Here is a 14,575-nt window from a genome sequence, read left to right on the forward strand (position 1 = left end):
GAGTGCGCTCCATAGATCTCACCCTGAGGAGCCGACGTGAGTCTGAGAAGATACTAAATTATTAAAGACTCGTAGTTACATGCATAGATATTTTAAAAGGAGAGACGGTTTTTATCAAAGCGACAACTCCTACAAAGTAGTCAGGTGTCTAAGTAAAATCGTTTCCTATCCAAATTTCCGCTGCAGTATGTAAGTACACTGCTTTAGGTGAAAACGTGAGAGGCGTTTCAATTTTCGACTGATAGTAGCTAGTAGATAGTAACGTAAGCGCGCTGGAAGAAAGATACGGAGACGTGAGCATTAATATAACAAGGTACGAAATCTCGGGATATATTACACTACCTGCCTACGTGCCAACCTACCTTCGTTCTGCAATAATGTCATAACTGATGTATAAGATTTAAACCCATTTGACATGCAATCATAGATGTAGAATATAGTTAATAATAATTCTTATTCTTCTTCTTATTCTTCTTTTTCTTTTTATTCTTCTTATTCTTTTTATTCTTACTAAAAACCTCACGAAGTTCCACCCCACCGCTAACAACGGAGCACAAGGGACCAACAACGCCTCGTTACTCCGCCAGCGGATGTCCGCCGCAGCAGACCCACCACTGGGGAACTACGTGTCCCCAAACACCGTTTGAGGCATGCCGGAACCACAGCACACTAACCAACCCGCGGACCATACCGTGAACGACGGACCGCCCCGTGTCCATCATACACAGATCCTCACGAGGGCTAGGGTTCGCGGGGAGGGCCATACCCCCTCCACGTTCCCCATCCTCATCATCTCCCTCGCCCGTCACAAAACTGGCAGCCAGTGTTTGGATGGGTGATGAAACACTCAACACCAACCACCCACCACAGCCACACCCTCCGCTCCTGGGGCTATGCCCCATGGGTGTGTCTACTGCACCCTCTGCTCACTCAGAGGGACGCGCGGACAACACCCCCTCCCTGCCAGGTCAATTATAACATGGCTAACAATATCCCCTGAAGAGAAACTGTTAATCATGTTACCAGGGTGCACAGGCCCAAGCGCTGCTCTTCCCCCGGAAGGGACTCGCAACACTCAGGCACACGGGGACGTTGCCTGGCTGGTACCCCACCATGCTTCAGCCTGCATCAACAGGGTAGGTAGGTACAGCAAACTGAGAGTTGAGAATTGGAGTGCAAGCACAAATTAATCATTGTTTTCTAACATACACAATATCAATAATTCACCATCAAAAGTTCCTGAATCCCCACGGCTTAGAAGGTGCAGTACCCTGCAGCATCAGATTAAAGGAGAAGAAAAACATCTCTCCTATACTAAAGTTACCCACCTTGCTTTTACACTGAGTGCCTTTGATATATAATCTGTGGCTCACAGCTTGTGTCATATTATTTTGTCAATGTCACTGTCATTTTGACAATGAGTTTTCACCATTTGTCACTACTGTACAGTGCTTCCACTTCTAGGGATTTTACCCTATTTTAGGGCGAAATGACTAATGTTAGGTAGGTATGTATTATCTGTTCTAGGAATATCCAAAACGCATGATAATGTAGCCGCCATGTTAATTCCGACTGTGACGTTATATAACAGCTCTGAAACTTAAAGATGGTGGTAGTGTTTACACGGCCATTTTTTTTAAATGCATTTTTATTAAAGTACCATCACTTTAGCATCAAATTAAAACACTTTTCAAAAAATGGTAAAATACCAGATACCCAGATATTCGTATGAAACTAAGAATTTTGTAATAATTATTATAGGTAATTATTTGAAAATGGAAGAAAGTAATTTTATTAGAGCTAACACCCTTTCTCAACACATTAACCCCCGTATTCACTTGAAACATTACTATGAGGTCTCACAGTGCGCTCGAACGCACAGTGTAGGTTCAACCAATCAGATAACGGTGTCACGTCAATAATCAATGATTGGTCGAATCCACATTCGCGTTGCGCATCGCGCGTTCGAGCACACTATGAGACCTCATTATAATGATTGTGAACATGGGTGTTAGACTCAATATTTAAGATTATTAACCAGATGTTAAAACCAAAAATAGTGTTTCATTTTATGATAATGATTAATTATTATAGTAAAGACCTAAATGGGGGTAGGTATAGTACGCGACAGGTTGAGATGAAAATCGGCATTTTCATTTTCATACCACGATTGTTGATTGCCTTCTCGACTTGTCGCGTACTATACGTCCTAGTTTGTTTTGTATTAGGCCGAAATCCTACAGAAACTAGGGTAAATCCAAAATCGTAAGTGGAAACACTGCTGCTGTGCTGACTGCTGTGAGCTGTCTTGCTTTTGACAGCAAAATATTTTGACATTTATTTATAGTGGGAAGCTCGAACTTTGAGTTCGTCAATTTTGCCGATGATTTTAAAGCTTTTCTTGTACAATTTCCATGTACGGTTAAACACATGAACAAGAGAAAATCTTTCCTTAAGTTATTAAGTTTATTTTCTCAGTGTAGTGTAGTGGAATATACAAACGAAAATAACTTTCGTTACGTGGTAAATAAAAAATAGGAAAAAACTCACTTGCCCAGTCTGGTAAGTCGATATTAATACGTTCTCAGCTTTCATTCATCTTTCTTTTAAGTGCTTACTATTAAGACGAATAGAGAAAAACAGCTGTTACCAGTGGAGTAATAAGATTTCGATAGATTTTTATATCATAGTTTACAAAATACTCACAAACATATTGTAATCTAAAATATAATTTTTCTGGATTAAAATACAACCGCTTATCTATTAATTTAATAAAATCACTCAATGAAAAGCGACTGTTTATTAATATATCAAAATAAAAATTAAGATTCTTAAAGAAGCTTATCAAATAATATTTTTGTGTTAGTACCTACCTACTTAGAATAGTATTTACTTACTTAAAAAATATTTTAAATGTCAAAGTCACTGGACTATATTTCTCTCATCATAGCTTTTCTTACTATCATCTTACTACTTAGAATAAGTACTACTTAGAATAAGTAGTAGGTACTTATTCTAAGTAGTAAGATTCTAATTTCTAGTACCCATGGAATTATTTACTTACTAAAAATTTTCTTGATAAGTAATAAGTAAGTACCTATGTAAATAGGTACCTACCTGAGTAAAATATCAATTCATTTAGAATTACAATTCTGTAGTTCACTTAATTACACACTTACTTACCTACTTAGTTTAATATCAAAATATGGTTTTACTAGATTAATTACCCAGATATGATAAAATTATACTTAAGTAGGTACTTAAATTATACTTTAAAATAAGCAAGTAAGTATAGAACATAGAGACATAGGTATGTATTTTGTTTGAAACTAGACAACTTTTAAGGTAATTCTATCTCTAGATATTTCAGGGATTTTGGATAATTTCAGAAGCTATGTGCATAGTTTTTTCATGACATAACTTTCTACAGTATGCTGCAGAAAATATTGTACATCAACCTTTAAAAAGATATATATAGCAGTTTTGTGGAGCATTATGTCTGTAGTTGAGACCGACAAAACGTCACATAGGTATGAGTGACAGAGACAACGCTCGACAAAGCCGAAATCTCATTCTAAAGATTGATGTACCTACAATATTTATTGCCGGCTACTGTAGTACCTAACTACTTAATGTGTGCACCTTATAGCTGACATATTATGTTCTTACAGCCATTCTACGTAGTACTGCCCGAAACTGAAGCATCACTTAATGCTTATTTATATAAATAATATCCTCAATACAATAAATATCAGAATGTCACTTAAGTAGCATAAAATTCAGTATTTGGTAGGGTTGAAAAAAAAAAGATTTATTATTTCAAACTATTTTTATAATAAAAAACATGTATAAAACCCCTGGTAAAGTAAGTATTTGGGCAATAAAAACTTAAAAAAGAGACAAACCTGTAGTTCCTTAAGTAAATGTTAAGTAACATTTGAATTGTTATTCTATGCTCCAATAACTATACAGGTCTTACTAATTTAATGATTACATGACAATTTTACAAACATTCAGCATTGGTTAGAAAATGAATGGGATTTTCTGAAATATACTCATTTCCTTAACATTTCTGACATGAAGGATTGAGGCTGAGATCTATAGTGTACTTTGACTTAGTTGCTTAGACTTAAGACATTGTTAAAACGAGACAGCGTTATATCGCTGTCATAAATCTGTCTTGTTTTAATTGAAACTTAAGTATGTGCTAAGTCAAAGTATGGTCTATAGATCTCAGCCTAAGGTTCACAACTTAGTGTTTATATTAGAAACCATAAGTAACCATTCAGGATCCATGTTTCATGCCACATAATATAACTTAAGTATCTTCAAAGCAAACATCCCAAACTAGACCTCATTGTTGCTCTCTATCAGGTATGAATGTTGGCATAAAGATCAATTAATATTACTTGTGACTTGTGATAAATACATAATATTATGTTATTTACCATGCACACTAGTACTGTAGGAGAACTAGAGTAACCGACATAGCTCAACGGGTTGCGAAGCTGAAGTGGCAATGGGCAGGGCACATAGTTCGTACAACTGTTGGGGTCCCAAGGTTGGAAGACCCCCCACTAGATGGACGGACGACATCAGACGAGTCGCAGGGAGCCGCTGGATCCAGGCGGCGCAAGACCGTGGCGTGTGGAAGTCCCTACAAGAGACCTATGCCCAGCAGTGGACGTCTATTAGTTGATGATGATGATGACCATGCACACTTATTTAAATTAAATTATTCTTTAAAAATCTAACACGAATTCTTGTTTCTGGTTTGAATCTTTGTTTGTTGGTTTATTGGTTTGTGCTTCAATCATGTTGCAACAGAGCAAATGGATCTACGTGATTTTTTGCCAGAAAAGTGACACAGATACTACTTTTTATCCTGTATTTATCCTTATTTATTATTAATCCTTATTATGAGATTTCACAGACAAGAAATATTGGATGTACTTACCTACTTCCTTCTATATAAAATCTAAATACATATTTTAAACAAATATTAAAATTTCAAACAGTAGTGTACAACAGAAGTACTTACATTTATGAACTTATTAAGTAGGTAAAACAAAACAAAATTGTTTAATAATATAATTATTTACCTTGTGGGAATACTAATGATGTGTTCATGTTCATATGGATATTGCCAGAGATTTCTAACTGAATATATTGAAAACTAATATTAAGTAGGTACGTCATAAATTTTCCACGTGAACACTATCACAGTCCACACTGACGAGCTCTGCTACACATCACATTATTAAGTGTAACACAACACACAACGCAAAATTACTGATGTGAAAATGGTACACACTAGTAATCTGTATGATAAATGATATTATACCATGAGTGATTTCCATTATAAATAATATCAGTCCCGGCTGTACTCACGTGTGTGTCGACGTTAGCCCGACTAGTTTCGAACCCATCCGGCGCGTCACAACCGCGGCGCGTGCGCGAACTGACTCCATTAAAAAAGGACCCCGGGTGGGTTCGAAACTAGTCGGGCTAACGTCGACTAAACACGTGAGTACAGCCGGGACAGATATTATTTATAATGAAGCCTCAATAGCTCAACCGGTAAAGGAGTGGACTGAAAACCGAAAGGTCGACGGTTCAAACCCCGCCCGTTGCACTATTGTCATACCTACTCCTAGCACAAGCCTGACGCTTAGTTGGAGAGGAAAGGGGAATATTAGTCATTTAACATGTCTAATATTCTTTTAAAATAAAAATAAATGATATTATACCAAATAACTAGGTAACGATTCCTTTTAGAAGGCTATCGTGAAGAGTCACTGTTAATAAAACCTAGCTAATAGTACCTACTCTTGTCTCCTTGGCCTATGTATGCTTTTGCCCCCATAAAAGCACGTGACTAGCAACAATTGCCTGTCTCCATAGCCGAGTAACTGTATTGTTATGAGCGTAATTCGCTGCGAATGCCGAGATAAGATGCCCTGACGGCTTATGCAGCAGTTATTCGCTAATTAATTCTCGACCTGCGAGTATCGGATACCTAAGCACTAATCTTGGCTTAACGTATTACTTCACTGGCTCAAAGCCAGCGACTGTCATAGCCAGTCACGAACTTTAATTTGTTATGAGATTGAATGACTGTGATACCATAATTTTACCAGAAAGTACAATAAGCTGTAGATTGCCAAAGAAACATAAGTTATTTCAATTATACAAGAAGAAAATTTAACACAGTACGCGGCCGAAATTAATTTACATCGGCCTTTAGAATGACATTTCGGCTTTGTAGAGCGCTGTCTCTGTCACAGGTATATACATATATGACGTTATGTCGGTCTCAACGACAGAGACAATGCTCTACAAATCTGCTATCTCCTTCTAAAGGTCGATGTACATTACTTTCTGCCGCGTACTGTACTTAACTAGCTAGCTCCAAAGCTAAGCAAAGATGTCTTTTAACCCCTGGTTAGACCTAATGCGCTCTGTCAGCAACGCATGGCACTACCAGGAATGCAGCGGTGTTACGGCAGTATCTAAAGTTTTGATATAAGTTACTATAAGTAACCGTACGGAACACTACTGCAGTAGTACTTATTGTCACGTATCGTTCTACTCCAAAGACAGCAGCATGACACGGGGCAACTCGCGTGGCTCCGCAGTGTCGTTCGTATGCAGTTACTTGTGCTATAGAAGTTAGAACTTCCCAGAGCTGCTTCAGAATCACAATCTGCTGTTGCAATTAAACTTTGCGTGTGACCTAAGTTAATTTTATTCATCTACGCGGGTAGATATTTGGTACTTGTATAGGTTTCTCATGAATTCCTAAAGTTTACTTTTGATCTCAAAGGATGTTGTTATTTATTAATGTCGCTTAATAACGATTGTGATTTATCTTGATCGGCACTTGAAATTAATTTTGTTGTTCGCTTAATGCCCGGCGCAGGGCTCCGATAGCATTGACGGATCGGGGTTCGGACGGTCGAATTGATGAGCGTAGTACGTGCTGTGCCACTCGACGCCCCCGTTTGATGTATCGGTGACTTGTAATCGGCGGAATAACACGGGTTCCGTAAGGCCCTTCTTACATTATGATACTCGACTAGTATCCTACGCGAGTCTCGAAGATGAGTCGCTCAGGAGTATCTCACACACATTTGTATGGTGATTGACACACTTCGCTACCGGTATCCTCGCATCTGCTACTAGTCTCGCGATACTCACCTTGTCGTCGCCCGCGCGTTGCGTCTCCTTCGAATCTCGGCAAAATGGCGACGGACGGAGTTTGACATTGAAGTTCAAGAAGAATTCTTTGTTTTTAGTAGCATAATGTACGAAACGCGAGTAGCGAACATGTATTCTACTGGCATGCGACTGCGGTATCGTCTCTTGCGAGTAACAATGTATGAAGGGCCTGTGACTGAAACACATGGGTGGCATGTCGATCGACAAAAAGTTGCTACTTGCTGTACCCGATTTTGGATACAAGAATGTAAAGTGTATATCATTTCGTGTGGATGTGATAATAAGTTTGACTTCCAACGATGACGACGCCCGCGGGGTGAATACGGAACACGTTACAGTAGCGACAGCAACGCGACAGCAGTAGCAATCCGATAGTTCATTTGCTGTCTCTCTTCTTCTTCTTCTTATTTTGCTTTGTGGCTATTGCTGTCTCTCTCTAGCCGGACGTTTGACAGCAGTGATCGCGAGATTTACGCCTGTCGTAAGCCTGTCGCGAGATATGTAATTACCCCGCCGATCACACTAACGATTAGGGTGATCACACTACTGATTAGGGATGAAAGTGTTGAAGAAACAAACAGCAAAGACTTGCCACACCAAAAGTACAGAGACCATAGATAGTCCGTAAAAAATGACTCCTCACGCGCCGTTTTAATTCTTATGGTCAACTGTCATGTCAAAAGTACGGTTCACCCATAGAGATGACTAAAATCGTACTGTTGACATGAAATTGACAAAATAAGGTAAAATGAGGAGATTAATTTTACACGTTACACCTACTTAAATTTATTTTCAAGTTAACAAACTTGACACCGGGGCAGTATAATTTGAATTTTTAACAGCGACACATGTAGACAAGATTTAGACAATTTATCAAACACTCTCAATTTTTACTTCCAGTTCCTACACTTTGTAGGTTCTATCTATTTACGTTACGATCTAGCTTTAGTGCTAAAAAACATGCCGCCAAACAGTGTGGTTATACCTCAACATGGGTACCGTAATTTGTTAAGGAAAAAGTCAAGCTCGACCCTTGCAGACGTGCACAATCATCGGCTACGACATCGCTCGCATAGGCCCGAGGGAAAACAATTTCTCACTTCCTCCAAATTAGTCGCCTGAAATTCCTGTCAATTGTTTTGTGATAGGAAACTGAAATTTTTCATCAAGATACCTAAGTTAAGTTAAGATCTTCAAAGTGGTTTCAAAATTTTAGCTGAGGGAAGAGTCGATGCAATAAGTAGGTACCCATATTTCGTCCCACCCAGACTTCGTCTGCGTGGAATTAGGTTTTGTAAAAATCAATGAGTTCTCATTGATTTTCCGGGATAAAAAGTAAAATAATAAGTAAAAGCCTCTATGTCACTCTCAAGGTCTTTATCTATATTATACCCATGCAAAAAATCTTTATCACAGGTCAATGGTTCTTTAAATTCTTTTGTAATTTGTTTGAATGACACGCGCGCCACCTAATTGTTCGTTGATCATCATCATCATCATCATGATCATCATAATCAACCCATCGCCGGCTCACTACAGAGCACGGGTCTCCTCTCAGAATGAGAAGGGGATTTCGACCATACTCTACCACGCTGGCGAAGTGCGGATTGGAGACTTCACACTCATGTCAATTACATTCACGTCTGGAGAGCGAGCGTCTCGCTGAGTTTATACTCAGTTTATTAGTCTTATGACCAGTAAACGAGCGTTAGTTATCATTTTTTTTACTGCCATTTACAGTTACTTACTGATTATGTACTTATGTAAATAATTAATTGTTGCATATATTAACATACCCAATGTTAAATAATTTAGTTACTTTCGAAATTGTATCTACAGAGACTAGGCGTCGCATACTTATCTGTTACAATGTCATTGACGTTAGACATAGTACCTATTTTTTTAGTAAGTTGTTATCACTTGGAAGTTATTCAATCACCGGACCAGAAAGTTCTTTTTAATAGTCTCGTTAGTAGTTTATTATCTGTTATCCTGGAAATAAATAATAAACTATCTATACTATATCTGATATCCTAGTATTTCAAGTTTTATTTAATAATCCCATAATATTATTGTAAAATAAGATTTTATTTCTTAAAAGGCTTTTTTTATTTTATTTTCATTATTTATCCTGGAAACAAACGTAAATAGATTCGATTAAGTAGGTATACATTTAAGATTTACATACATAAGTACATTACATAAGTAGTACAAGTCAGATGTTTCAGTATTCCTGTACTGTAACTAAATATAATAATGACGATTCTCATTCCGAATGACCTCCTATTTCGACCCTCCTGGAAGCCACCCAGCTAACTAGCCAGCCAACCAACTGGAGGGAAGGTATGTGAGACTCATCGGCCGAGAGGCGACGGGAATACCCACTAAAACCCAGCGGCGCTCCTGCGCGTCGCCTGGAGACTGGGTCACGGGAACACCGAAGCAAACAACCGCGACCCAGCGAGCGACGTCCGCCGAGGTGGACCCTCCACTGGGTACCCACTCACGAGGTCCCACGCCGCACGTCCGAGGCGCACCAACTATATGCACCTTACCTCCCCCGGAGACCCAACGGGCGACAACGCAATCCCGCGCTCGTCGCCCGCGTCTCATCCTTCGCCTCGTCCACTGTGCCCTCTGCTAGTCAGAGGGACACGCGGAGAAACCTCCCCCCCCCCCTGCCAGGTCATTAGCCATAGCCAACATTATCACCGAAGAGAAATTATTAGCCATGTTACCGGGGTGCACCGGCTCAAATACTGCTCTTCCCCTCGGAAGTATCCAAAAGGGACCGGCAGGCACACTGGGAGGTTACCTGGCTGGCACCCCGTAGTACGGAACCCTCGTTACGCGAGCCCGACTCGCACTTGGCCGGTTTTATAAATATTGATTTCAGTATTTATAACCCATTATTGGGTAATTTTATTTTTAATGGTTCTTTAGTTACTTCTAATTATTAGTTTAGTGTTACCTACTTTTGCAATAAATTCAGTAAACGCATAAAACGCAAGAATAATTTGGACAACAATTGATTCGTGACCATCGCTCAGAATTCTAGTCTGCAATTCAATAGTTATTGCTAACAATTACATAGTTCGTTTTAGTGCAGCAACACGACTTTTATTAACACCATTTTATGATATTCTTAAATTCTAATTCATGTTTTAGTTTATTACGATACTCAATGATAATTAATTTAAGTAGAAGCATTGGTGTCTGTTATAGCGTTTAAATTATCGTGAACTATGTTCATTATAGATATAATATACTAATACTAAATACATAGATACCTAATAACCACCGCTTGACAAATACCGTGGAAACTCTTTGATTTTCCGGGATAAAAAGTAGCCTATATCCGTCCCCAGGATGTAAGCTATCTCTGTACCAAACTTGATTTAAAACGGATGGATTTTTAAAAAATTCTTGAGAACTCGTTGATTTTCCGGAGCTAAAAAAGGAGCCTATGTCCATCCCTGGGATGTATCTACATATATGTATATAAGCTATCTCTGTACCACGTCAAAATCGGTTAATCGAATGGGCCGTGAAAAGATTGCAGACAGATACTTAGATAGACACACTTTCGCGTTTATAATATTACGTAAGTAGGCACCATAAGCACCTATGCATTTATAAATCGGTTATATTATTTAGAATTTGTATTCTATATCTTTATTAATTTTGTCATAGGTACCTACCTATATTTTGTATCTGATTCTGTGACAATGTTCCTGTTTTGTATTGTTTCGCTTTTCACGCAGTCACATGCAGCCACCACGGTTTAAAACCGCGATAACTTTTACATTTCATTATATTATTAAACAACAATAACTATGAAATTATCGCGGTTTTGTAATCAAATAGGTAAGTAATTGAAGTTAGTGGTGAATACTTTGTATTATTTTGTCAAGGTCGTCTATCATTGTTGAGTTCGATTTCCGTTGCATCAACATTCACATTTTATATAGGTAACGATAAGGATAAAACGAGATGGATATTTCGTAGGATATTAGGTGATATGGGAGCCACCAATTCTTATTAATATATACCTACTCGTACTTAGTCAGGTTTAATATTGCTCTCACCTTTGGCTGTGCATTTGGGCCGGAGCACCCCAGTACCAACCCCTTCCATTTGGTCGGATCCAAAGGCGGGCTGTTCTACTTGTGGACGGTCCCAAACTTTTTTTACAACCAACTTTCACGCCATCGTAATCAATTTCATCTTCACAACCTGGGTGCCTGGTGCACTTCGACCGCCCTTTGTGTCAGATCATTTTTTCCACGCACATGCAAACTGTGGAATCAACTCCCTTTGGCGGTGTTCCCACTCACTAGATGGGGCCATTCAAGGGGCGGACAAACAAATTTCTGAAAGGCCGGCAACGCTGCATTGGCGGTTCCTCTGGTGCTGCAAATGTTCATGGACGGCGGTAATCACTTAACATCAGCGTTGCCTGGAAGCCTCCTCATTTAATTCAATTTTTTTTGTATGTTTATAATAATTAATGATTTAATTAGTTTAATTGGGCTATATTATGTCCGTTCTAATTAAATAATAAACAAAATAAATAAATAAATAAATAATCAGGGGACCTGCTCGTTTGCTCGCTATTTTTATTTAAAAAATATAAAACTCCTCTGCCAAATAAACGTTTGTTACAGCCACATATTTAAGTAACATACAATTCATAAAAGAAAATCTAGCTTCATATGCGCAGCTTAATTTGCCATATCAACGCCCGTTAACAAGCTTCAATATGACATTTAACAACGTGCATAGCATTATCAATTACCGTCTATTCAGTTCACGTGCCAATAGTTATTTCACTTTAGTGATTTCCAATGTTGTATTCAATGTTTTTGTAGCAATCTCCATCAAGTTTGCGCTACGAATTAACTTACATAAGAGATTAGAGAAGAGCTTCCACTTATTTCGAACATAAAGAGGCTCTTGTCAGATATTTTCTTAACTTATCGGTTTACCTTTCGGTACTTCACGAGTTATTATGTTTTCAAAATCGAATAGTGTACAACTTGAACGAGAACTGTTCAAGCTTGATCGCTGAATATACACCACAATTTTTCTTCAATCACGTCGGAACGGAGTAACTGGTTGACGTGATTTTTTGCGTGAGTATAGTTAAAGTTCTGGAGGGTGACAAGGCTACTTTTATCCCAGATAATCAAGAAATTCCCACGGAATTTTTAAAAACCTATATCATCGCGGACCTCAGCTAGTGAGACGAAGTGTAAAATAACAAGATGATAATAAATTTAATATATGTCATGGTAAAAGAGGCGGTGAACCAATGTGTACAATTTAAGTAACTTGTGGTAAAATCCAGTTAATTGGATTATAAAACAGTCACCATAATTGAAAAGTCAATAGATTCAAGCAAAAGACAGCTACGTAAAAGAAAACGACAAATATAGCGTGTAGAGAAAAAGTAGAGATTAATTTGGCGATTTATATAGGGTTTTGCACCTTATAATGAAAAAGGGAACCCTTATAGGATTACTAAGATGTCTTTCTGTCGTATCTGTCATGAAACCTATAGGGTACTTCCCGTTGACCTAAAATCATGAAAATTGGCAGGTAGGTACGTCTTATAGCCCACGTAAGGGGAAACATCCGAAAACCGTGAATTTGTGGTTACATCACAAAAAAAAATATTTAAATGTGTTAATTAACAAATCATTAGTATTTTCAGCTTTCAAAGAAAGATTAATATGCCAAGTGGGGTATCATATGAAAAGGCTTTACCTATACATTCTAGAACAGATTATTTATTTTTATACATAATAGTTTTTGATTTATCGTGCAAAATGTCGAAAAAATACGACTGTAGTACGGAATCCTTGGTACGCGAGTCTTACTCGCACTTGGCCGGTTTTTTTTTTCTTTTCAGTGATTATTAGTTGAAAAATCCGATCACTCATTTTGTTAATAACGTGAACTCAAGTGTTTCTATTAAGCTACAATCGATAAGATATTGAATCATGAATAAATTACTATTGCACCTCAATCACTAGATCCTTATGTTTGATTCTGTATCAATATTTCTAGTACCATAAATAGTAATTTGGCTATCCTTAACACAGATCTAAAAATCTAGCTAGGATAGCCAGTTCTTGATCTTGTACCATTTTTAATCTATATATATAATAGGAAAAGGTGACTGACTGACTGACTGACTGACTGACTGAATGACTGACTGGCTGACTGATCTATCAACGCACAGCTTAAACTACTGGACGGATCGGGCTGAAATTTGGCGTGCAGATAGCTATTATGACGTAGGCATCCGCTAAGAAAGGATTTTTGAAAATTCAACTCCTAAGGGGGTGAAATAGGGTTTTGAAATTTTGTAGTCCACGCGGACGAAGTCGCGAGCATAAGCTAGTATTGTATATGCTTATGTCAACAAGCACGCAAATTTGTTCAAGATCAAATCCATGTATATGTGTAACTAGATGATTGAAAAATAAACGTTTTATTATTTATTTATTTATTTATAAACAGCCTTATAATTATAACCTTGTGCCTAATGTGCAAGTCATAAGAATAAAATAGAAACTTTCCTATTGTATTGTTTAGTAAGTAAATAAGTCCATAATATTGCAATTTGCATGCAGTCACATTTGCCGGTTTGTAATTGCCGCATTTACTACACAACAACTGCCTATATCTCTGTGTTGTGGACTTTAAATGTCAATTTTGCAAACACAGAGTTAATGAAAATCCTCAGGGACTAAGAACCAGCGCGTTCCGGACTTTCGTTATTTTATAAAAGCTGAAAGTTTATCTGCGCATTGCTCCCAACACAGGGAGGAACGATCACTGACTGACTGATCTATTACAGTATACAGGGAACACCTGTCACATTACAGAGGTCATTTCTAATTTGTGGAGGCTATGTCGTAAACAACCTGTCGACCTTAGATTGAACGCCGAAAATAGGCTTAGATCCGGTTTACACTGACGGCTAACTCCTTCTGGATTATATGGACGCGTGTCGAGCACCTGTTCCGTGATTATAACCCATTATAGGACTCAGTATGAGTTGGATTAGAACCATCATGACTAAAGAAATGAATTCCTTACCGATTGACCAGGTTGTAGATGAGTACCTAGTGTTCTAAAGGAAAAGCAGACTCACTCTCTGACTGACTACACGGATCGGGCTGAAATTCGGCATGCAGATAGCTATTATGATTATCTGCTAAGAAAGGATTTTTGAAAATTCAACCAATAGGTAAAATAGGGGTTCTAAATTTTGTCTAGTCCACGCAGACGAAGTCATGAGCATAAGCTAGTGAAATTTATGATGCTTCCTCTAGTAATATGG

At 38.1% G+C, this 14,575-nt stretch overlaps 2 protein-coding genes and 1 long non-coding RNA gene across 4 annotated transcripts in view; all 3 read left to right on the forward strand.

Moving 5' to 3' along the window:
- Positions 1-14,575, forward strand: part of LOC138403170 (uncharacterized) — a 410,491-nt gene that overhangs the window by 229,769 nt on the left and 166,147 nt on the right. The window lies entirely within an intron of this gene.
- The window catches only part of LOC117987479 (thyroid peroxidase), a 178,836-nt gene that overhangs the window by 51,934 nt on the left and 112,327 nt on the right, over positions 1-14,575 (forward strand). The window lies entirely within an intron of this gene.
- The window catches only part of LOC117987621 (sodium-independent sulfate anion transporter-like), a 30,764-nt gene continuing 18,533 nt past the window's right edge, over positions 2,345-14,575 (forward strand). For both annotated transcript variants that reach the window (XM_069502552.1, XM_069502554.1), the window contains exon 1: positions 2,345-2,562. The gene's annotated coding sequence lies outside the window, so the exon portion shown is untranslated. The remainder of the gene's footprint in view (positions 2,563-14,575) is intronic.

Source organism: Maniola hyperantus, chromosome 13 (assembly GCF_902806685.2).
Source record: "Maniola hyperantus chromosome 13, iAphHyp1.2, whole genome shotgun sequence".
NCBI classification, from domain to species: domain Eukaryota; kingdom Metazoa; phylum Arthropoda; class Insecta; order Lepidoptera; family Nymphalidae; genus Maniola; species Maniola hyperantus.